Genomic DNA, 26,687 nt, shown 5'->3' with positions numbered 1-26,687 from the left:
AATTCAACATCCCTGTCCTGGCTTCATAGTTAGTACCAGGAAGAAAGCACTCATGGCAAGCCTTCTAAACCTGATCAAATATCTCACACACACTTTTGTAAAATGAAAAATTTTATCAACCCTTAGGCTACTTTCTGGGATAATAAAGGCTCTTTTGACATGCACCTTTAAATAGATAATCTAAACCTACACCCCCTGCTGTTACTTAAATCCTGATGATGGAGTTTAAAGGAGTTTATTTACCTTCTAGTTTTCAACACCTTTTTAGCTGATACTATATATACTATTTTATATATTATGCGTGTACTGTATGTGTGTGCCAGGAAGAATTTTCCTGATTTTAACGTTTCATTTTGTATTTATTTTTAAATTAATTTATTTTTTTAAGTTTACAAGTCTGAATTAGGGACACACCCTTCTGGCAAATTTCACCTTTCAGCACTTAAAATAGGATTATAGACACAACACAAAATGTAAATCTATAATCTTTCCTTAAAAACCAGAATGAAAAGCATTTTTTCTTTAAAATGATCCCAGAGACAGAAATGTTCCACTAATTAAAGAATCACCCTTATATGACATTTGAGCTGGAAAATTTGAGATAAGCATTTTCACACTTCTCCACAAACTTAAAAACAAGTCTATGGGAACATGAAGAGCCATACATTCACATCAGCAAAAAGAAGAGGAAATGAGTTTAGTGGCTGGTCCCATGAGTGGCTTGTAGAACAGTTTAAGAAATCCTTAGAGGAAACTTAGAGGATCAAGAACCGCGAAGGCAGGAACGCCAGAGAAAGTGAAATGCCAGGAGTCTAAGTTTAGAGAAAAACAAAAGACAAACAGAAAGAGACAACAGAAAGTGTGAGGAACATCAACCACAACTGGTAAATAGACAGCTGGGCAGATTTGGTGCGGACAAAGATCTGATCCACAGAAAGGATGAGGATTCGTGTTATGCAGATCTGGGGCTTCCTGATGACTGCGTTGGGCTGGATCTTTGTCGCTTGCTCCATGGCCATGGAGGGCTGGAAGGTCACCTCCATCGGAGGGCAGGGGGGGAGCGCCATCATCAGAGTGGCCTGGTACTGGTCCAGTCTGTGGAGAGCCTGCTTCACAGACTCCACTAACACTTCCAACTGCTACGACTTCCCAGTGCTCTGGTCTGTGGAAGGTATGGACATTATGTGATATATACAATACTCTTTTAAACATGTAGTTCAACTCTTATTACTTATATTTTAATTGCTTGCAAGACAGCAGCAACAATCAACAGTTTACAGAAAATCAAAACAAAACTATATGCAGTATTCACGTATTCACAATATACACATAATATACACTTTACTGTCAAAATTTTGGATAGATTTGACTACATTTTTATTTCTCAAGATCTTAGAAACCTTTAGAGCCAAAGTTTCAAATCTAAAAATAATCTGTGATTAGTTTTGTGGACATATCTTAATATAATGAATGAGTAGGTGAGTTCAAATATTTAACTGGTGGTGTACTGTACACAAAACACAAATATGAAAAGTTAAATACACCATACCTGTCAACATTTGGGTAACAAAACCCGGGAGACCTCTGAGTTGGGGGCGGTTGGGACTGAGTAACATCAATTTTCCACACACTTGATAAAAGGCATGGGCATTGTGGGCATATATTAAGTTAATAAGTTAATATTTATTTAACAGCAAAACATGTATCACAAAAGTTTACACATTGTCATATGAACACCGAACAACACTGATTCAGTGAGTTGATTCAGTGAAGGATTCATCAGAAATTCTGATTCTGATTCTGAACGGACTGTGCACTTAATGATGAGGTCCACTTTTACCTCATTACTTTTTGGAACCCAGTCAATTTCAATATTATATCATTGTAATATAATTCTGAATAATAATAATAATCAGGGGCTAAAATTCATTTCGGAAAATGAGTCTTGGCAGATTTCTTTAACAAATACTTTAACTGGAAGTTAAAGGGCAGTTCACCCAAAAATGAAATTTCAGTATTATTTACCCTCAGGTCTAAGTGAATTTGCCTCTTCTGTGGAACACCAAAGGAGATGTTAGGCAGTATGTCTCAGTCACCATTCACTGTCACTGCATCTTACTTTGCATCCAATGAAAGTGAATGGTGACTGAAACTAACATTCTCCCTAATGTCTCCCTTTAAGTTCCATGGAAGAAAGAAACAACACAAAGGTGTTGTCATACATGTCAATAAAGCAGTTACATAAATATGGCCATTTAATGTTCACAAAATGCATTAACATTTTTTACAAATGAAGTCCTGAGATAGCCTAATACTGTATGTGTATTAATGATATATTTATAATTATATTTTCAAATTATGTATATTATAAAAAAAATATTTGGCTCAATTCTCGAATGAGATATATTTATTTCAAAACAATAAGCATAAATCTGGGGGCGCACGGTGGTGCAGCGGTTAGCACTGTCGCCTCACAGCAAGAAGGTCGTGGGTTCAAACCCTGGTTGCCCCGGCCTTTCTGTGTGGAGTTTGCATGTTCTCCCCGTGTCTGCGTGGGTTCTCTCTGGGTACTCCGGCTTCCTCCTACCATCCAAAAGACATGCAGGCTAGGTTAATTGGTGTCTCCAAAAAATTGCCCTAGATGTGGATGTGGAGGTGAGTGTGAGTGTGAGTGTGAGTGTATGTCTGTCTATGTGTGGCCCTGCGATGGACTGGCGACCTGTCCAGGGTGTCCCCCGCCTTTCGCCCAATGTTAGCTGGGATAGGCTCCAGCCCCCAGCGACCCTGTACACAGGATAAGCGGTTGACGATGGATGAAGCATAAATCTAAAAAAAATTAGTTTCTTGCTCATACCAGATTTTAATTTCTTATTAATTTAAGAAAATTGTCTACAATTTGCACAATAACTAAATGCACATCTCTTGTTGATCAAAACTGATGAGTTGATTCTCAGTGAAATTGTCATTCTCTTCACAACTTCTAAACACTCTTTCATCATGTGAGCCATCACATGCAAAATGACCCATTCAATTATCAAAATCTGACAGACATCACAGGGAAATTATAGATTTGCTTTGTTCTTATAATGCTTAAAACCTCTGCTAAAGTCTCTTTGTAGGTTTGTAGACACAGATTTTAAAGGATTACAATTTTATTTTGATAGTTGATTCAGTGACTAACTCATTTCACACAAGACACTCCTTTGTCACCACATTCTGGCATCACCAGAAATGGTCACTGAATCATTAAATGGATCTGAACAATGTTGTCAAAACACTGGAGCCACTTAGATACATTTAAATGAACAGTTCACCCAAAAATAAAAATGTGCTAATAATTTACTCACCCTCAGGCCATTCAAGATGTAAGTTTCTTTCTTCGTCAAAACAGAATTTAAGACTATTAGTTGCATTTAGTTGATATACAGTATATATATATAAATTTGTTTTTACTGTTATAATTTAATATAATTATTTATTAAAAAATAAATGAAGATCTTATGAAGATTGTATACGTATGTGTTTATATATCCAGTGTGTATATATATATATAACTGTATATACACACACACACACACACACACTCATGTTGTGTTTCCATGTTTTATGGGGACTTTCCATAGACATAATGGTTTTTATACTGCACAAACTTTATATTCTATCCCCTAAACCTAACCCTACCCCTAAACCTAACCCTCACAGAAAACTTTCTGCATTTTTATATTTTCAAAAAACATAATTTAGTATGATTTATAAGCTGTTTTCCTCATGGGGACCGACAAAATGTCCCCACAAGGTCAAAAATTTCGGGTTTTACTATCCTTATGGGGACATTTGGTCCCCACAAAGTGATAAATACACGCTCACACATACACACACACACACACACACACACACACACACACACACACACACACACACACACACACACATTGGTGCAGCTATGAGGACTCTCCATAGACATAATGATTGTTATACTGTATGAACTATAGTTCCCCTTCTGTCGCTCTCTCCACGTTGTGTCAGAGAAGCGACACTAGGGGTCTCTCTTGAGCGCCGATATTCACCTCTGGACTATGAAAAAAGGCCAATGAGAGTTGGCAACCAGTATTTGCATGTCCCGCCCCCGGACATACGGGTATTTAAGCGGCGCAAATACGGGAGTTCATTCAGAAAATTTCTTCGGAGCCGATGGTCGTGCATGAACTCTGCTGCGAGTTACACACCAAGTTCCTGTTTAATCCTCTGACGCTCTGCATGCTGTTGGATTCGACGGCGCACAACAGCGGCTTTCTCATTCGTGCACGGCTGTGCATTCTTGCCCCTGAGCACTTCGACAGCAATTTTCGCTCTAAAAGAGCAAAACACAGCGGCATTGAACGTCCTTCTCAGGACGCGTCTTTTTAAAGACGGTTTTCCGCCTCTGTGTAGTTTCTGGATGCGTTGATTCTCCCCACCTCTGACGGCCATAAAAACTGCCTTGCATTCCTGGGTTGCGATCACACGCAGGCAGCGCTTTTATGAATGGTCTATGTTCTCAGTGCGAGAACATGACCATGACAGCATTGCGGTCGTAGGCTTTTTCTTGTAGTGAGAAAAAACCGCTTCAGCCGCCCCCCGCGCCTCGCCTCCTTCCTACGGGATTGAGGCAGGTGCCGCGGGCGATAAAAACGATCTGGGGACAATGACGGGCTCTGTTTTCGCCGGGTGAACCCCCTCGAAACCCCTCACCTCCCCGGCTTGTTTCCGTCCGAGCTCGGGATGAGCATTCTCTCCAATGGGTTATGTTTTCAGTGCGAGAACATAACCGCGGCAGCGTTGCGATCCCTGCTTTCTCTTGTAGTGAGAGAGAGCCACTTCAGCCGCCCCCCGCGCCTCGCCTCCTTCCTATGGGACCGATGAAGAACGATCTGGGGAGAATAACAGGTTTCTTCTAATCCCCTCGAAACCTCCCGCCTCCTCGGCATGCTTGCCGGGTTCCCGCGAGCTCTGGATTAGTGCGGCCGGCTTAACGGCCTGCCGTCCGGTCCCTCGAGCTCCCTGGCATTGGATGATGACATCACCGCTGCATCGGAGAGCGTAACAGCGGCGCCGGATGCGGATAACTCGCCTGGGCCGCCACCTTTGGGTCCCCGCCCGGTCTGAGCCTGACGCACGAAGGTCCGCTATGCTTCCCCGGGCTTAATTGGTTCCGCGGGCATGTGCGTCGCTCACAGCCGCGCCCCCCCGGGCCCCTTCCCGGACGTGCATGACGAGCTGAGCAAGCCCAGCTTCCTTGCTCCTCCGCTCTCGCTACCCTCGGTGGTAGAACGGTCCCAGACGCTCCCCCCTGCACGCCATGGCCCCCTCCTGCAAGTCCACCGGGCCAGGGCACTCCAAAATCTGCACTAGGGTAGTCCTGTTTTTGACGTGCTGCAGGAACTGCACTCAAACAGGCGATGGACACTCCGTGGTCCAGAAACGCAACGATGGACAGGCAGTACAGGAGGCAGACAAAGCACGCTTTCTCAAACGCCCCGTCTCCCAGTTCCGTCCATTCGGCGACGCCGCGTGACGACTTCGCCCAAAAAGGCAGTCCTCAGTGGTGAAGAAACAGACGAAGGCTATTTTCACACATCCTGCCCTGACGCAAACCTGCCGCCAGGGGCCATGCCCTGTCTGCTCGCCGAGGGCGCCCTCCTGCGGCTTTCAAGGAAGAAAGAAAGTGGTGCTCCGCCTCAACTAGTGAGTGGGCCCAGCTCTCAGCCCCAGCGTCGAGCTCCCCGCAGAAGTTGGACGCCCATCGTCTCACGGGCCCCCTTGTGGACCCAGAAGGCTCCCAGGCGCCCCTGAGATGACCGACCCAGAGACCGAGACAGTAGCTACGGAGCTGTTAAGACCACTCCGTTCCCCGGTGGAGGGCCGGAAGGAGAATTTATTTTTTGTTAAATTCTTTACACACTATAGAGCTATTTCCTTGTTGTCTCTGGGTCACCTGGCCCGCAAATGCCGTTCTCACGGCACTCTGCTTTCAGGCCTCAACAGTCCCGGCTTCCTGGACGCGGTGTCCCCGCCCTCAGCCCCACGACTGTTCCCCGGCCAGCCGGTTCAGACGTGTCCAGAGGACGCCAGCAGACCTCCTCCTCAGTCACGAACCCACCCCCTGCCGGGTGCGCGGAACAAGGTAAGTGCTTTGAGTTTATTCTCAGCACCAGAGCCTCGTGACGCTGCAGTGCCTCCCGACGCTGCGTTACCTGTTCCGCACCGCTGCGAAGCCCCGCCGGGTACGTCCAAAATACCCCTAGCACGGAGCTTAGAGGCGTGGCTCTCACTGCCCAGCCCGTCACACTGGCTGCACCGGACCATTCGACTCGGTTACGCCAGGTCTCCGCCCCCCTTCGTGGGCGTTCACTTCTCTGCAGTGCACGACAGACACGCTCAGTCCCTGCGCGAAGAAATCGCCTCCCTTTTAATCAAGGATGCAATAGAGCCTGTCCCTCCAACCGAAACGAAGAAGGATTTCTACAGTCCTTACTTCGTTGTACCCAAGAAAGGCGGCAGCGTACGACCGATCTTGGACTTGCGAGTTTTCCTTCGGACCTTGTCCAAACTCCCGTTCAAAATGCTCACCCAGAAACAAATTCTATCTGGCAGCCGGCATCTAGATTGGTTCGCAGCGAAGGATGCGTACTTCCACGTCTCGATTCGCCCTAGACATCGACCCTTTCTGCGGTTCGCGTTCGACGGCCAGACGTATCAGTACAAAGTCCTCCCCTTCGCCCTGTCTCTGTCCCCTCGCGTCTTCACGAAGGTCGCAGAGGCGGCTCTTGCCCCGCTACGAGGAGCGGGCATACGCATACTCAATTACCTCGACGATTGGCTCATTCTGGCCTCCTCACAGGAATTACTATGCGCACACAGAGACCAGGTGCTCGAGCACCTCGGCCGTTTAGGGTTTCAGGTCAACTGGGAAAAGAGCAAGCTCACCCCGGTCCAGAGCATCTCTTTTCTCGGTTTGGACTTAGACTCAGTCTCAATGACAGCACGTCTCTCCAACGAGCATGCTCGGAGTGCTGGCATCCGCATCCAGACCTCTGGAATCTCCACGTCTGGCCCCTGGATGGGACGCGGAGGATCTAGCCGACCTACCTTCGGCCGTCATAGACACTATTAGCCAAGCCAGAGCCCCTTCGACCAGGCATCTTTACGCCCTGAAGTGGCATCTGTTCGCGGACTGGTGTTCTTCCCGAGCCGAAGACCCGCAGAAGTGCGCAGTTAGGTCAGTGCTCGTGTTTCTTCAGGAGAGGCTGGAGAGGAGGCTGTCCCCTCCACCCTCAAGGTGTATGTTGCGCTATCGCGCCCACCACAACACGGTAGACAGCAAGTCTCTTGGTAAGCACGACTTAATCGCCAGGTTCCTAAAAGGTGCCCGGAGGATGACTCCTCCCGGCCTAACCTGTTCCCTCCTGGGATCTCTCGGTCGTCCTTATGGGACTCCGGAGACCCCCCTTCAAGCCGCTTGACTCAGTTGGACTCAGGGCCCTCTCTCTCAAGACCGCCCTGCTGATCGCGCTCGCTTCCATCAAGAGGGTCGGGGACCTGCATGCGTTCTCTGTTAGCGACGCTTGCCTGGAGTTCGGTCTGGCGGACACTTTCGTGATCCTAAGACCGCGACTGGGCTATGTGCCCAAGGTTCCTACCACACCCTTCAGGGATCAGGTGGTGAACCTGCAAGCGCTGCCCCGGAAGGAGGCAGACCCAGCCCTTTCACTGCTGTGTCCAGTACGTGCCTTACGTATTTACCTGGACCGCACACAGAGCACCAGACACTCTGAGCAGCTCTTCGTCTGCTTTGAGGGACAGCAGAAAGGGAATGCTGTCTCCAAGCAGAGACTCGCCCACTGGGTTGTCGACGCCATTTCCCTGGCTTATCACACCCAGGCCGTGCCCCCCCCTTTGCGGGTCCGAGCCCACTCCACCAGGAGTGTTGCGTCCTCGTGGGCACTGGCTAGGGGCACTGCCCTAGCAGACATTTGTAGAGCAGCGGGCTGGGCAACACCTAACACTTTTGCGAGATTCTACAATCTCCGAGTTGAGTCAGTATCGTCCCGTGTTCTCTCAGGTACCGAGCCCGTAGAACTCGGTGGCACGTCCACGATCTGACCTGCTGTATGCTTCCCCCTCTGCGAGGCTGGATCTACCACCGCACTACTGTTCCACATAAGACCTAAGTATAGGCCATGCGATGTATTTGCCACTCAAAATTTGCCTCCCCTCCCGGGTAGGTGTGGCCTCCGCAGGGTCTTCTCCGCCCTAATAAGGGCTAAGACCCCCCTTCCCTCAATGCGTGTAAGGGTCCCGGCCGTAGTTGCTCTATGCGAGAAACATAGAGAGAAAAGAGGCCCAGCCAGGCTGGCCCGTTCCCATGTTGGCAGCCATCAACTTGTTCCCCCCTCCAGGGTAACGATAAGGAATCCTGATGGCTTAAATGGGGCATTGAGGAAGGGTACGTGCAGCCTGATACAGTTGGTTGTTCTGCACGTAGGAATACCTGCTCGCTCCTGCATCAGCAGATCACGTACACGGCTCAGCGCATGGCTCTTTTTAAGTGGACCCCTAGTGTCGCTTCTCTGACACAACATGGAGAGAGCGACAGAAGGGAAACGTCTAGGTTACGTATGTAACCTCCGTTCCCCGATGGAGGGAACGAGACGTTGTGTCTCCCCTGCCATGTCGCTGAGCCGAGCCCCTGTTGTGTCCGGACCATTTCCGGCTCCTCAGAAAAATCCTGAATGAACTCCCGTATTTGCGCCGCTTAAATACCCGTATGTCCGGGGGCGGGACATGCAAATACTGGTTGCCAACTCTCATTGGCCTTTTTTCATAGTCCAGAGGTGAATATCGGCGCTCAAGAGAGACCCCTAGTGTCGCTTCTCTGACACAACGTCTCGTTCCCTCCATCGGGGAACGGAGGTTACATACGTAACCTAGACGATTCTATCCCCTAACCCTAAAAAAAAACTTTCTGCATTTTTACAATAAAACATAGTTTAGTATGTTTTTTAAGCGATTTTATTTATGGGGACACTAGAAATGTCCTCATAAACCACATTTATAGCATAGTACCCTTGTAATTACCAGTTTGTAGCCTAAAAAAAAGCCCTCGTAAACCACCCAATCCTGCCCGTGCACACACACACACACACACACACACACACACACACACACACACACACACACACACACACAGTCCTAAGGAATGTTGTTTAGTGAAGATGTTTCCTAAAATAATGCTTTTATTTAACAATTAACTTCATACAAAGTGCATAATAATACATAATAATAAATAAATAATTGGTGTGGGCAACTTATGTCTTGAAAACTGCACCAAGTGTACACTTTTTCAAGGTACACTTGCACACATTTTTTGAAGATTGTCGGCAGATATGTTGTTCCAAGTGTCTTGGAGAACTTGGCACAGTCTCTCTCAACTGCCTCTGTTTCTACATATAATCCTAGACTGACTCAATGATTTTGAGATACAGGCTCTCGAATTACCATCTGTTGCATAAGTATGAAGGTAATTTAGGTGCAAATCAAATGAGCACCTGTGACAGTGTTATTTGTAGTTGTAGAGATTAGTGTGTATCAGTAAATTTGAAGTCACAGAGAAATTTATTTTAAGAGTTGCAAGCTTGTAGAATTTTTCTCTCTCCCACAAACACAACACAACAATTACACTTTCTCAAATTCTTCATTGCAGGTGCACAAATCCTTTTCTACGAATCACAAATTAAGAAACTCATACGCTCACATTTTTGATGCAGTAAATATGGTGCAAAACACATTCACACACCCGCATCAAAAAATTTGAAGTCACGGACAAATTTTGCTCATGCGCAAATCAGTATGTGAATTCATCCAACAAGAGTTGCACACTTGTAGAATATTTTCTCACAAATAATTTTTTTTTTCTTTTATATTTTTCTCACACAAACACAAGTACAAAACTACAACTGTTTGAATCTGCTGCTACGAGTCTCAAGTAGTTTTTTGTGCGCTCTCCCTTTTGCACCACATGTCTGTGTAAAATATGGAGCAAAAGTGATTTGTGCATCTGTAGAGGCAGGAGGCGGGCACTGTTCAGAGATCAGAGAATTTTGGCCAATCAGAAGAGCTAGTTTGTGCGCCTCTCCATTGGCAAAACAAAACTTCCATGAGCATCTTCCCGAGCTGGCAATGGCAAATACCAATAAAGGTATTTTTTCTTTCTTTTTCTGAAATCTATGGAGTTAGAATCATGCCAAAACCTCACACACACACACACACAAAACGTGTTTTACTCACACCCAATGATTCACAAACAAACTCAGTGTGGTTTGCAAATACAAAACATCACTCACAAACTAATGCATTTTGTTCTGCAAATAAAAAACGTACCTATCAAACAAATACAGTATGTTTTACATATACATAGAAACGTATTTCTTCAATGACAAAAATATCCTCCAAGTACAAAAAAAAATTCTACAAGTACAAAACAAAATTCTACAAGTACAAAACAAAATTCTACAAGTACGAAAAACTGTCACGTGACTTTTGGCACTAATTTTCCGCCTTGCTGATCCACACACATGCTAGTAAATTGTCATGTAATTCGCACTCCACAACATCAGGTGGCGCTGTTACCGATTTGCTTGGCGCCGCCACGGACATGGAAAGAGAAGAGAAGAAGAAACGTTAGCGTGGGTAGGATGTTTTGAACAGGATGAGTTTGCAGTCGTTGCTGGTGAAAAATCAAATGTTAACTAACTAAACTCCAGAATGCAGCCAGTTTGGTTCTCTTTAATCTTTTTTTTGTCGTCTTTTTGACACCTTCAAAACCTTTTATTTCAACATTTTCCCCAATGTGACCACGTTGCATTGTCTCCTGGGTTGTTTGTTGTCAGTTAAACAAAGTTATTGTATTTTTTTTGGTTGTTCCAACCCCCCAGATGTTTTAAGATTGTATTCACACTACAATAAAAATAATACAATCTACATGTCTTTGGTTTGAACATTCATTATGATATTAAGAGAGCTGAAAGTCCGCTGCTAGCACTGCTTGAGGAAAGCTATGCTTCCTGCTGGTCTGATTTGATTAAACAGAGAAAAATCAAACATGAGACAACCTCACTGATTCTGATATATTTATTTGGTTTTAGTGTGAAAAGAAATGATAGGCCTATACTGTAACATCTCTTACAAACCAGTTATTAGCAGGGGCACTATTCTGTAAATAAGTGTTCTTTTTGTTACCCAAATGTATGTAGAGAATGTGAGAGTGTATTTGTGCTACAATTGCATCGAATCAGGTCCTTTGCTGAGTACGTTTTATTGTAAGCCTAGTCTGTGCTGGACATACTGCACAGTAAGTAGGTAGATGTCTGAGCCATGAGATTGGGAGTGTCCCAGGGGATTTATGGCTGCCCTTAGTGCTGCCATTTGCTCATCACTCAGTACATCGCCCATCTCAGGAACAGTGACACCATGGTGTGGCTCATCAGGCAGACCACTGTCCTCCCAGTCCAAATGTGGTAGGTACAATACCTGAAAAGACATGTAAAGTGTTTATGTAGAGCAGTGGTTTTCAAACATTTTTACATCAAGGACCCGGACCACATTTGATAACATTTTGAAACAAACTACAGAAATACTGTAGCGAACACAAGTTGAGACAGTCACAATGTTGGAGAAAACTGCTTTATTAAATAAAAGCAGTGCAGGCAAAAGTACAAACAAGGGGCAAATCCAGTGAAGAGTAGTAGTGGAAGCGTAGGGTCAAAGCCGGGGAATCAAAGAGAGTAAAGGGGGCAAATCCGGGAGAGTAGTCGAGGGGAGCGAGGGTCAAAGCCGGGGTAAACAGGATGTATACAAGAGGGGAATAGAGGGAGCAAAAGACAGGGGAACAAGAGGAGCTGGCAAGCTAAGAGGAAGACAAGAGGAGGCAAAACTAGACGAGACTAGCGGGGGGCAAAGATGCGGGAAACTAAACACAATAACCAACCAGATACAAACGAAAGGATAGTGATATATATAGGTGCGAGTGCAGGTGTAAACAATGACGGGTGATGAGACGAGTGCAGGTGAAACTAATGTGTGGGGATTGGAAGCGCGTGAGTGCAGGTGGTCATAATGTTCTGGCTGAAGCGGGCATGTGAGCCAGAGGGGGGAGATAGTTTACGAGCATGAGCTCGTAATAGCAAAACCGGGCGTGGAAGCCCGAGGGAGGAAAAAGAGCGTACGAGCGGGAAGCGAGCACGCTCGCGGAGTGCATGTGTGCGTGCTCGAGGAAGCGGAGATGGGGCAGAGGAGCGGGGTTCGTGACAAATACACAGTATTTATTCTGAGACTGAATAACATTACTTTCTGTCAATGTATGTTCAAATTAATGTCAATGGGATGCATTTTTGGTGAAATTTAAAAAGAAATTTGTGGAAAAAGCCTATTTCTAGAAAAAGTCAGAATTAAAAATTTGTGTGTATATATATATATATATATATATATATATATATATATATATAAAAGACCCCTTGAACCTCCCTCAAGTTTATTCTTAAAACTGATTGAATATACTTTAATTCAATTAAAATCTTCGCACATACTTGGCGACTGTGGCTGTTTCTGCTTACACTTTAACCTCCTGTAGTATTTATAACTGTTCCATGAACATATTAGCACCAAATATCTCCACATCTTTTCACGTGAATTAGCTGTCGCTAAAAAAGTTTGCACTAATGACATTTCAACTCCAATAAACTCTTCACAATTAAAGCCTCCCGTTACTTTGTTATTTCAGTGACTTAACATGACTCCTCAGATGGTGCTTAAACAAATGTGTGTGGCCTGAGGTGGTCTTCACTTCAAAATTCCGCCTTAAGACCAAGACGTATCAAGTGTAACATTATATGTGACCATAGTATAGTTTAATTTAGTTAAGTTAGAAACAAAATGGAAAAATTAGCCTAATCTAGGTTAGCTCCTGCGGTACCATAAACTACACACATATAAATATGTATATGTATATATATCTCACCCTACCCACGACAGACATTCCTGGAGTTTAGTTAGTTAACATTTGATTTTTCACCAGCAACGACTGCAAACTCACCTGTTGGCCACTCATCGTGTTCAAAACACCCTACCCACGCTAACGTTTCTTCTTCTCTTCTCTTTCCATGTCCGTGGTGGCGCCAAGCAAATCGGTAACAGCGCCACCTGATGTTGTGGAGTGCGAATTACATGACAATTTACTAGCATGTGTGTGGATCTGCAAGGCGGAAAATTAGTGCCAAAAGTCACGTGACAGTTTTTCGTACTTGTAGAATTTTGTTTTGTACTTGTAGAATTTTTTTTTGTACTTGAAAGATTTTAGTTTGTACTTGGAGGATATTTTTGTCATTGAAGAAATACGTTTCTATGTATATGTAAAACATAATGTATTTGTTTGATAGGTATGTTTTTTATTTGCAGAACAAAATGCATTAGTTTGTGAGTGATGTTTTGTATTTGCAAACCACACTGAGTTTGTTTGTGAATCATTGGGTGTGAGTAAAACACGTTTTGTGTGTGTGTGTGTGTGTGTGTGTGTGTGTGTGTGTGTGTGTGTGTGTGTGTGTGTGAGAGGTTTTGGCATGATTCTAACTCCATAGAAATCACTCACAGTATACATTTGTTTATAGTTTATACATGCACGCTGGTCACTGCGGTCAAACCAGCTCGATTAAAATCCATATAACAGAAAGACGCTTTCTGACTCCTGTTGAGTGCAGAAGATAGCCAGTCTTACTACTATATTGACGAAAACACGTTTATTAAAGGGTAACTAAACCCCTGCTCAGAGTCTGACTCCAACCACTAGCAATATTTGAAAAATGCTGGAAAAGTGGGCAGACACCAGCGGGGATAGAGGGGATGAAACGAGGGCTTGGCTGAGCAGGGTGGGGGCGTGCACCTGAGACCCGTAGTGACGGATTAATTGACAGCTGCTGTCAGACTCTAAAATGGAGAGTGACTGGAGTGGTAATTTTCTCCAGGAGTATTACTATTATGTTATTATTATTCCTCACATGGTCGCAAGACGACATGTACATGAATCTGTTGAGTTTTATCGAAGTTGATGTCAATAGCAGCTCTGTAGGCATATTCATATTTTGCCGCTATGTGAAAAAATCCAGCAAATGTGCCGGCCGCTTGTCTACCCCAGAGGATTAACTTTAGCCTAACCATAAATTGTGATTCAAATATATATGATCACTCACCTCAAGACGCCGCTAGGTGGTGGAGTCCATGCAGGAGGAGCAGCGTTTGGCACTGCGGCCACTTTTCTGCTCGAGCTGTTTGGAGAAGCCCATTTCCACCTCCATTGCGTTGGAGAAGCAATCCCGCGAAATGCAGTTTGCACACTCCTACAGCTCTAGGCGGAACTCGCGGTCTTCCAGGCCAAGGACATGCAACCACTGGCTCTAATTTCCAAGTCTGCTGGAAAGCTATACAGTCCAGCAGTGCTGTTGCAACCAGCAACACTACACCTACGTACCATCCTGACCACTGTACTAAATACAGATAATCTACGCTAACTTGAAGCTATCCTAACTGACACAATACTATGCTACTAACTAACTATGCTTCTAACAATACTACACTAACAATATGCTAATTAACTACCTAGACTACACTAAATAATCTAAATAACTATATAAATGCTATGCTAAATAGATGCTAAAATGCTCTATCCTGATCGTTTTCAATACTCGCAATTCCAACTCCTGACTCGCTACAGTGGTTCCCTTACGACTTCAGTCCACTTGACATTGCGTTACTAACGCATATGGGGAGTGCCTTCACACACAGCCTATTTGAACCCTCTCTACAATAACGCTCCCCTGCAGTGCTCCGGCGAACATCACTCCGCCTCGCCGCTTGACGCTTCGCTGGTGAACGGACCTCGGCATCCTGATTCTCCGCAGCGCATCGGCAGGTGTAGAGTATCCTTTTAAGCAAATACTTGTGTTATAAATATACATGATATAAGTTATATAAATATAAATCTATATTTATATTTATATATCTAGAAGAGCCACTTATGTGTTCGCGTCTTTTTCAAGAAGTCCTTCCGTAAGTGTTCCTTGTGTGAGAGACACATCCCGCCGTCAGACAAGCATGAGAGCTGCGTTTTCTGTCTAGGCCGCGCCCACGCAGAGGCGGCTCTCATGGAGACAGACTGCCCTCACTGTGAGGACATGAGTCTCAAGTCTCTTCGCTCCCGAATCGCCCTCGCTCTGAGGGACGAGTCAGCCTCTCGCGCCCTCCCACCAGCCTCTTCTGTGATTCCCGAGGGTTCACACGAGGGGGCACGGCGGGGCCGCGAGGTCGAGCAGGATGAACTTGAGGTGGATTTCGTGCCGGCACACGCCCCACGAGCCCCTCAACCTCCACGAAGCGCATATTTCCCCATACGCTATGTGCGGGACGAGCTCCGGCCCTCTGAAGGAGCGTGCAGCCTCGTCTCGTTTGGTGGATCTGACGCTGGGGATGATAAGGATGATAATGACGATGTCATGTCTCTCGCTGCATCAGGCGACGGATGGATGATGCTACCGACGGATGGATGATGCTACCGCCCCTCCCCCCAGCGAGGGCGAGGATCGTGTGCGCACCACTGACAGGGAGATGCTTCGCATCCTTGCAAGGGCGGTCGAAGAACTCAATCTCGAGTGGTCTCCCCCAGAGGTACCTGGACAGTCTCGCCTTGATGAGTGGTTCTTGCAGTCCGGATGCCGTCAAGCGGCCGCGCCCCGCAGAACTGCCCCGTTCTTCCCTGAGGTGCACAGCGAACTATCTAAGTCCTGGCGCGTGCCCCTCTCAGCGCACACGCTCCGTGACTACGTTCTCTCGAACATGGACCACGGTGAAAAGAACGGCTATGCTCAACTACCCCCAGTGGAGGAGGCGGTAGCAGCACATCTCTGTCCAACGAGTAGCAGGGCATGGAAATCACACCCCATTCATCCTTCTAAGCCATGTAGGCAGACGTCCACACTGGCGGGGAAAGCCTACTCAGCGGCAGGACAAGCTGGATCAGCACTCCATGCAATGGCAGTGCTTCAGGTATTCCAAGCGAAGCTCCTTAGACAAATGGACGAGCAAGGCTTTGATGCAGAGACTTTTAAAGAGCTTCGGGCCGCTACAGACTTGGCGCTGTGCGCCACGAAATTCACGGCGCAGGCCATCGGGAAGTCCATGGGTAACCTGGTAGTTCTGGAAAGGCATGTATGGCTGACACTCACGGAGATGAGTGACAGAGAGAAGACATCTCTATTGGCTGCCCCAGTGTCTCCAGCCGGCCTCTTTGGCGACGCAGTGAGTACATTTGCTGAGCGCTATCGCACGACTCAGCAGCAGTCACAAGCCATAAGGCACTTCATGCCCAAACGGAGCATAGCGCAGACGGCTCGCCCCCGCTCTGTCTCAAGTCAGCGCCCGGCTAAAAGACCCATGCCCGCTAACTCAGCGCCTGCACTGGCCCCTGCCGAGCCACCAGTGAGGCCACGCAAGCCTTGGCCCAAACAGAAGCAGCCGTATCAGTGCCCACCTCGCGCCGACGGGAGGAACTCCCCCGCGCAGCGGAAGCGCTCCTGACGGGCGCAACGCTTTGAAGAGGAAAATGGAGCCCGTCGTTCCCTCCGGTGCTCTGAAGAAGGCTCGATTGGAGACACAGAACACTGTTCCCCACCTCCCCACTGCTGTTCATCGGGAGAGGAATATTGCTGTTCACAATGTTTTAAAAAATTTTGTTTCTACGGCGTTCTGTCTTCCACGGTTTTGTCCGAAGACGCGCCAGTGTTACGAGCCGAAATACACAATCTAATCGTGAAAAACGAGATAGAGATTGTGCCAAATTGTCAAGCACAAAAAGGGTTTTACAGCCGTTATTTTCTTGTCCCAAAGAGAGACGGCAGACTTCGGCCAATCCTGGATCTGAGACATTTAAATCGTGCACTTATAAAGCGCCCATTCAAAATGATTACTCAAAAACGAATTCTATCGCATATACGCCCACACGATTGGTTTGCGTCGATAGATCTGAAGGATGCGTACTTCCATATCCAAATTGTTCAGCACCACAGGATGTTTTTGAGATTCGCGTTCGAGGGAACAGCGTATCAATTCATAGTCCTGCCCTTTGGACTGTCTCTGGCTCCTCGCACATTTACGAAGTGCATCGATGCGGTGCTCGCCCCTCTTAGACTGAGCGGCGTACGCATATTGAACTACCTCGACGATTGGCTGTTACTAGCACAATCAGAGGCTCTGTTATGCCAACACAGAGACTTACTGCTTCAGCATCTAAACAGCTTGGGCCTCAATGTAAACTGGGCGAAAAGCATGCTCTCTCCCAGCCGAAATATCTCCTTTTTGGGAGTCCGCCTCGACTCCACGAGCGGGCGCGCGCACCTCACAAGCGAGCGCGTTCAGGCCATTCTACAGTGTCTGTCTCAGTTCAAACTGGGGAGATCACTTCCTCTGAAGCTGTTTCAGAAAGCATTGGGATTTATGGCGGCGGCATCGGCCGTCATCCCATTAGGTCTCTTACACATGAGACCACTTCAGTGCTGGCTGAAGCACCGTGTGCCACAACATGCTTGGCGCCAAGGGCGCATGCGTCTCACTGTATCCCGCCGCTGTATAGCTGCATTGGTACAATGGACAGCTCCTGCATTTTAGGCGGAAAGTGGTGACAACAGACGCTTCCAACACAGGTTGGGGGGCGGTGTGCGATGGGCGCCCGACTTTCGGCACCTGGACAGGTCCGAGGAGGGCGTGGCATTTCAACCGCCTAGAACTATCGGCTGTAATTCTAGCCTTGAAGGCTTTTCAGTCAGAAATAGCGAACTGTCATGTCCTGGTTCGCTCAGACAACATGACAGTTGTGGCATATATAAACCGCCAAGGTGGAGTTCATTCACCGCCACTGCTGAGTCTGACACGGCACCTCCTCCTATGGAGCGAGCGTCATCTCCTCTCCCTGCGTGCAACATATGTCCCAGGCTGCCTGAATTACGGCGCGGACCTACTGTCACGCCAAGGGGTGATACTGGGCGATTGGAGACTTCATCCTCAGATGGTGTTGAGGATTTGGGAAATATTCGGCAAAGCAGAAATCGACCTATTTGCCTCAGTGGAGAATACTCACTGTCCCCTTTGGTATTCGAAGTCCCAAGCCCCGCTGGGAACGGATGCAATGGCACACAAATGGCCGGCGAAACGCAAATACGCGTTTCCTCCGATATGCCTAATCCACTCTGTCATATGCAAAGTCCGGGAGGACAAGGAAACGGTTCTATTAGTTGCGCCGAGATGGCCCAACCAGCCATGGTTTCCGGAAATGATAGAGATGCTGTACAGCTCGCCATGGGAAATACCGCTGAGGAGGGATCTCCTCTCTCAGGCGCACGGCACAATCCGGCATCCCCAGCCCCAGCTGTGGAACCTGCATGTGTGGCCACTGAACGGGACGCACTACACGCGCCAGAACTGACGCGTTCAGTCATGAACACCATTTTACAAGCCAGAGCACCGTCCACAAGATGCCTCTATGCACTAAAATGGAAGGTTTTCACTGACTGGTGTCTCTCGTGTAGTAAGGACCCAGTAAACTGCCCCATACATGAAATTCTAATATTTCTTCAAGAGCGATTAGACGCTGGACTCACCCCATCAACGCTCAAAGTGTATGTGGCAACTATAGCTGTGTATCACGCACATGAAGCCGGCGCCTCTATAGACAAGCATAATTTAATCATAAAGTTCCTAAAAGGAGCAAGACGATTAAACCCGCCTCGGCCAGCTACAATCCCGAATTGGGACCTAACTTTAGTCCTAAAAGCTCTTGCAGGGCCCCCTTTCGAGCCTTTGGACTCTGTTGATTTGCGCATGCTTTCCGTTAAAACCACACTACTGCTGGCTCTGGCCTCAGTAAAACGGGTCGGTAACCTGCATGCGTTATCAGTCGACAGTTCTTGTCTGGAGTTTGGCCCCGGCCTTTCAAGAGCCACTGTCAAACCCAGGAAAGGCTATGTACCCAAGGTTCTGACCACACCCTTCAAAGCGCAAGTGGTTCACCTCCAGGCATTCTTCCCTCCCCCATTTAATTCAGATGAGGAACAATCATTGCATTTGTTATGCCCTGTGCGGGCGCTACATACATACATTGAGCGTACTTGCCAGTTCAGACTGTCTGATCAGCTCTTTATATGCTATGGAGGATGCACAAAAGGAATGTCCATCTCCAAGCAAAGACTTTCTCACTGGATTGTCGATGCAATTACTCTGGCTTATGAAACGCAGGGTCAGACTTGCCCAATTGGTGTTAAAGCACACTCAACTAGAGGCATGGCCTCCTCATGGGCATGGACGAATGGTGTGTCCTTACAAGACATATGTTTTGCAGCAGGATGGTCCTCACAAAACACCTTCGCAAGATTTTACAATCTAGACGTAACGTCTCTTTCTTCATAAGTCCTCTCTGTTTAGAGCACTTGCTATTCATTGGCCATACATATATATATATATATATATATATATATATATATATATATATATATACAGTATATATAGATAGATAGATAGATAGATATCTATTTACTTATGCCCCTTTTTAAGTACGGGCTCTGCATCATTTACACAACCGCCTGCATTCAGGCTGTTATAATTCCATAAGTCACAAGCACTTCATTATAAATAAACTCCCTTCCCGGCCGGGTTCATAAGGAGTAATTCATACTATATGACTATAGCTCATATATTCATTATGAGTGCTCTCCTCCTGGCGATCATGAGGATCACTCACTGTGGCATACTCATGTCGGTCATCGTCCCATAAGACTGCGCCGCCATGTTTCCTCTTTAGGAAGTCATGGCATGTAGTGCGGCGTGATGGGATTCTGTTCCCCATATGCGTTAGTAATGCAATGTCAAGTGGACTGAAGTCGTAAGGGAACGTCTCGGTTACGTATGTAACCTCGGTTCCCTGAGACGAAGGGAACGAGACATTGCGAATGCTAGCCGCACCACAAGACTCAGAGTTCTTGAGGCACGAGCAATGCACTCCTTGTTCTCAGTCAGAAATTCTGAGGATATGGTGTGTGTGCACCTGTTTTATAGTGGTCAGTTCGCGCCGAAACGAGTGGTCAGTTTCACGCCAAAAACAGTTGGCCAAACACCATAGCCAATATTAGAATATTGGCGTTATTGTAGAGAGGGTTCAAATAGGTCGTGTGTGAAGGCACTCCCATATGCGTTAGTAACGCAATGTCTTGTTCCCTTCGTCTCAGGGAACCGAGGTTACATACGTAACCGAGACGTTTTGACGAAACGAGATGGTTTTTATACTGCCATGGGCGTGGTAGCTCGTACCAAGGGCGTGGTGAGCTGGAACCTGCTTACGTCAGCTGTCACCGGTTACGTCACGAAGTACCGCAAACAGCCAATAGGAAAATTCAACTGCAGTAGCCACCGTTCAACCTGAAGAGGGCAGCACTCAGACGTTTTTACACCATATATTGTAGAATTAAAACACTTTATACACAAATGTCAAAAAAATTACTTGAATCAATGACCAGTACTAATAAAGCCCCATTCTTACAGATCATTAACTAAAAAAAGTTGGTTTAGGGTTTAGTTACCCTTTAAGTGTCTGTGACGTGCTGGTGTTTATTAATATGTTTGATTTAGTCTATGTGAAATCTGACTGGTTAAGACTCTTGGAAAGGGCAGGTAAATATTTTATAACCAAAGTTTAATGAATTAAATTACATTAAATTTACATATTACATAAAATAAATGTGACTTTTCTGCCAATGATCTCTCATTGTCATTCATATGTAGGCCTACCTTGTAATAAACTTTGAATTGTAAATCCTGTAGGTCAATTAAAAGTGCACAGTGTTTGAGAAAATTAAAAATCACCCCAAAATTATTTATGTTGTTGAACTGAATACAAAGCAATAACCACAAAATAATTACTACAAAATTAACATCAACACTGAAATAAGAGGCGTTTTATCTGTCAATCAGACGCACATGTATGTTGCATTCGTTACTATAGCAACAATAAACTCATGCATCATGCATCAAATAAATAAAGACCATCATGCCATGGAAAGCAGGAGAGCTGTGTTATAAAATGTTCGGTGTAAAAATAGAAAATGCATGTTTTCTTTTTTAAATACTCTGATGGTAATGATGTAAAACAACAACAACAACCCTCTTAGTAACAAATGGACTGTTTGATCCATGAGAAAGTGAAGTTCAATGAAATAATATCCATAATATCTCAGCCTCCCCCTTCTTTAATACTGTTTTTATTTAGTTTTTTTTTTTTCTAAAATAAAGAAAATCTCAAATACATAATGCCATAGCTTAAAGCTACGCAGCTCCTGTGTACGTGTATGAACCACTGATCGGTGGTGTGTGGAATTGGCTGTGATGCAAGGGGCACCAAATTGGTCAGGGCTGGTCTGATGATGTTTATAAGAAAATATTGACCTGGCTAAACTAATTTCATCAAACAGGTTCTTGCACCCTGTAAAATACCCTAATTTGGAATCTATCAAATTGCCAAAAGTTGCAGTTGCTTTGAAGTTATGTTGTTGTTTTTGTGATTATTTCAGTATGAATAGTAGGAATAGTTGAAAATGGTCATGTTCACATTTTGATGCAATATATATATACACTCACCTAAAGGATTATTAGGAACACCATACTAATACTGTGTTTGACCCCCTTTCGCCTTCAGAACTGCCTTAATTCTACCTGGCATTGATTCAACAAGGTGCTGAAAGCATTCTTTAGAAATGTTGGCCCATATTGATAGAATAGCATCTTGCAGTTGATGTAGATTTGTGGGATGCACATCCAGGGCATGAAGCTCCCGTTCCATCACATCCCAAAGATGCTCTATTAGGTTGAGATCTGGTGACTGTGGGGGCCATTTTAGTACAGTGAACTCATTGTCATGTTCAAGAAACCAATTTGAAATGATTCGAGCTTTGTGACATGGTGCATTATCCTGCTGGAAGTAGCCATCAGAGGATGGGTACATGGTGGCCATAAAGGGATGGACATGGTCAGGAACAATGCTCAGGTAGGCCGTGGCATTTAAACGATGCCCAATTGGCACTAAGGGGCCTAAAGTGTGCCAAGAAAACATCCCCCGCACCATTACACCACCACCACCAGCCTGCACAGTGGTAACAAGGCATGATGGATCCATGTTCTCATTCTGTTTATGCCAAATTCTGACTCTACCATCTGAATGTCTCAACAGAAATCGAGACTCATCAGACCAGGCAACATTTTTCCAGTCTTCAACTGTCCAATTTTGGTGAGCTCTTGCAAATTGTAGCCTCTTTTTCCTATTTGTAGTGGAGATGAGTGGTACCCGGTGGGGTCTTCTGCTGTTGTAGCCCATCCGCCTCAAGGTTGTGCGTGTTGTGGCTTCACAAATGCTTTGCTGCATACCTCGGTTGTAACGAGTGGTTATTTCAGGCAAAGTTGCTCTTCTATCAGCTTGAATCAGTCGGCCCTTTCTCCTCTGACCTCTAGCATCAACAAGGCATTTTCAGCCCACAGGACTGCCGCGATACTGGATGTTTTTCCTTTTCACACCATTCTTTGTAAACCCTAGAAATGGTTGTGCGTGAAAATCCCAGTAACTGAGCAGATTGTGAAATACTCAGACCGGCCCGTCTGGCACCAACAACCATGCCACGCTCAAAATTGCTTAAATCACCTTTCTTTCCCATTCTGACATTCAGTTTGGAGTTCAGGAGATTGTCTTGACCAGGACCACACCCCTAAATGCATTGAAGCAACTGCCATGTGATTGGTTGATTAGATAATTGCATTAATGAGAAATTGAACAGGTGTTCCTAATAATCCTTTAGGTGAGTGTATATGTATATGTATACTTTAGGCCCCTTAGTGCCAATTGGGCATCGTTTAAATGCCACGGCCTACCTGAGCATTGTTTCTGCATTTTATTTATAGGTACCTTTCAAGACACTCAAGAACACCTTAAGCACACTATTGATTGATAATGAGAATACTGCAATACAACCTAATGCAATTTAAACAAGAGATTTATAAACAGTCAATTACAGAAAGATGGCGTTATGACATGTCACAGTAGATACAAATGCAAATATGTAATTTTTAACTAATAAGACATAAAGCTAATACGAGAAGCTAATTTTATTAGGTGTGTGTATCAGTGTGCAGCAGAGAGGCAAAAATGTCCACAGGTGCTGAAGCCACTGTAGATGCTGTTGTGCATTCTGATGGATTGTGCATGAGTACAACAGCAAGCCGAAAGTGCGGTTGTATTTTAAGATGCACATAGCTGTTATCTGAAATAAGAAAAGCATTTATAAAAGTGTGATCATTTGAAAACAAGGACATGACATAGTTTTGATATTTCTTTGTGTTACCAAATCTCTTTCCTTATCTCTCTGATCTGTCACTTGTATCTGAGTTTTCATTTAGATAGATAATTTTAAAGTTTAATTTAATCCCAATGCCATATAAAACATAAAATGTAAGAAGACATTCTTTGTATGATGTCAAGAGAGTATTTCCCTGTAATTCTGTCCAATACTACATTAAATGAGTTTAAATTTCATATGTTAACCCTTCAAACACTTTTTACGAGTGTCTCATACCAGTGAATATGAGGATCTGATCCACGTGCCTTGACAAAATTAGATTTTTGGGCTGATTTTGCCTTTAATTATATTAATAACAAACCTATAAAGAAAAGCTTTTTATGATGTGTTTGAACATGAGGAAGTGAGGCAAGTGCTAGGATGAATTTTTGAGTTGATTTTGCCTTTAATTTTTTCAAAAACTGTACAGTTTAGTTAAACTGGATACAGTAACAGTCAGGGTCACTCTAACCTATAATCCTTTAAAAATGTGAGCAAACCTATAAAGGAAAGCTTTTTTAAGAGGGTTTGAATATGAGGAAATTATCCAAGAGCTAGGATGCACTTTGAATTTTGGGGTGATGTTGCCTTTAATTTTCACAAACACTGTGTACTGTGTAGCAGTTGTAGTTTTGTACTTGTGTTTGTGCGAGAAAAATATAAAAGGAAATAAAATTATTTGTGAGAAAATATTCTACAAGTGTGCAACTCTCGTTGGATGAATTCACATACTGATTTGCGGATGAGCAAAATTTGTCAATTTTGATCTTTTTTTTAAATGTAGTTTATGTTGCCTATTGTATTCATTTGACGTCATATTGCAAGTATAGTAACAATACGACCTGTCAGTGCTTTAAATTTCATATCAGCTATATATTTTGGGCTTTTTGGCACAAGAAACTCACCTTTTGCATTTTACAAAAGGAAGAAAGTCATATGGGTTTTGAACTAAGTGGGCTGAGCAAATGAATTACAGAATTTTCATTAATGAATTAAGAACTAAGCTAATGCTGTTTTGATAGATTACAGTTTATAACAGGTTCTTTGAATGTTGACTATTCAGGTTACCTCCAGATTGTGCGGGCTTTGCTGATGTCTGGGATGGCTGTCGGAGTGCTGGGGTTCATCCTGAGTCTTGTGGGAATAGAATGCACTTATATTGGAGGCAAAGACAAAGAAAAGAACCGATCTGTGTTCATAGGAGGCTTCTGTCATGTGCTCAGTGGTAGATTTAATCAAAACTCATATCATATCTATCAGAACCATCATAAAGGAGATTTACAAACATGTCTGTTGAATTGTATCTGCACTTTAAGGTATTTTGGCTGCCTCTGGTTATGGGCTATATGCTCATTACGTCTCTGCAGAGTTCTTCAACCCCAGATTTGATGGATTGACGTAAGAACATTAAAATGGACCTCAACTGCTTGTTTTATGCAATCACAGGACAATTTAATGATCAATTACAAATAACTGTGGGAATATAATAATGTTTCAGATTTGACTTGGGAACTCCATTGTTCCTTGGATGGTCAGGATGTGCTTTTCAGATCACTGGTGGGATTTTCTTCCTTGTTTCAGTTGGCAAGATCTGGTCTCATGTAAACAACAGGTAAGAATTAAGTCTTAAGAAAAATGGAAACCTACTGGTGCAACAATTTAATGTTCCTGGGATACAAAAGTCAGATATCACACATTGTAAATCAGAGATTTTTTAAACAGAAAGAAGAGTTTTAGGATGTTGAAAGGTCAAGAAACAAGTGAGAGCAAATTTGTGACCATATAAACTCCTTTGTACAAAAGGTCAGATTTCCTTGCTTCTGTTGTAACACACAAGACGCTATTTGGAACATTCTCAAATCATGCTGGGATAACATGATTATCGGGTTTTGCACCAACCTGAAAAGCCCATGCCAACTCAAGTGTATGCTGTCATTAAAGCAAAAGGGCTTTAGCTAGTATGAAATCCTGGAATTCATGCAATTTTTGTCAATTCAACTTTTCACTCAAATTGTTACGAATAATATTTGGATTGAAAAATGTTGTTAAATTAGTAAATAATCCAAATTAGAATAATTTTCACAAGTGGTCTCAGACTATTGGACCTCAGCTGCTAATTGTTTGACTTGCTAAATAATTTTTTTTTGGTCTTCAGTGCACCAACTCTCATCGTTCCAGACGAGGAGGGCAAAGTCTTACATTCCTTCCCCACAAATCTTTCAATGGTCTCTGAGCTCTTCTCAAAATCTGAATCATCAGATGTGCCAAATGTTTCATCCAAGAACAGGCGTATCTCTAGAACTGGACGTTACTCAAGATCCAAACGCTTTGGCAAATCAAGAAGCTCTGAGAAATCGATGCACTCTTCAATGTTGAGCAGATCATATTTAAACAGCAGGAAAGTATCTTCTCCTGGAGCCACTACACTTCCCTTTATCAAGAACTCCTACGTATGAAACATAGTACTGACCTCTGAATCTGGAAACACACTCAATGATTACATTAAATGAATTGTAATTGAACAAAAACAGTAATGTTGGGATTAACAGATTTCTCCCTTGTGGACAAAACCCGTATGCTGGATTTGTGCTTTAAAATTAGCATGCTAACTTGATATTTAGGAGGCACTGTGCATTCATGCAACTTATTTAAAAAATTATTTGCAACCATGATATTGCTTTAGACCCTTGCTAAGGGGCACAATGGTTATAACTGGTGGGATCTGATAGGATCATTAACAGCTAGTATAAACAATGCTAAATGCTAACAATAAAATGCAGCTAACCATATAATCATGCAGCAGAATAAAGAACTTTTAAAAAGGAGAAGAAAATATTTACATTTCTTTTGATGTTGATATCAAAGGCCAAATATCAAAGCAAAAATATTTTAATGTAAATAAACTTTTAGCTGGGTAATATGGCTAATCCTATTACATTTTTATTGTTTTTACGTGTTAGGTTGGTAAATCTCACTTCTGGTGTTGTTAATGATATTCAATTTTCCTATTTAGCTTATGTAATGTTAATAATGTTGCATATAGTTGTGCTTTAATGCTATACATGGCAATATTAATACATTCCAATGTATGATTTTAAGGATATTATGTTTACTTTTGTACAATAAGCATATTTGGTATTGCATTGGATTTAACACTGGTGTTAAATTTAAAATTCCCTTTGG

General features: G+C 44.2%; 1 pseudogene; it reads left to right on the top strand.

Moving 5' to 3' along the window:
- Positions 1-770: 770 nt before the first annotated feature.
- Positions 771-26,125, top strand: LOC127653670 (claudin-10-like; annotated as a pseudogene).
- Positions 26,126-26,687: the final 562 nt, after the last annotated feature.

This window comes from Xyrauchen texanus, chromosome 13 (assembly GCF_025860055.1).
Source record: "Xyrauchen texanus isolate HMW12.3.18 chromosome 13, RBS_HiC_50CHRs, whole genome shotgun sequence".
Classification (NCBI taxonomy): domain Eukaryota; kingdom Metazoa; phylum Chordata; class Actinopteri; order Cypriniformes; family Catostomidae; genus Xyrauchen; species Xyrauchen texanus.
Note: the sequence above shows the minus strand (reverse complement) of the source record. Positions and strands in the feature narration are given on the sequence as shown.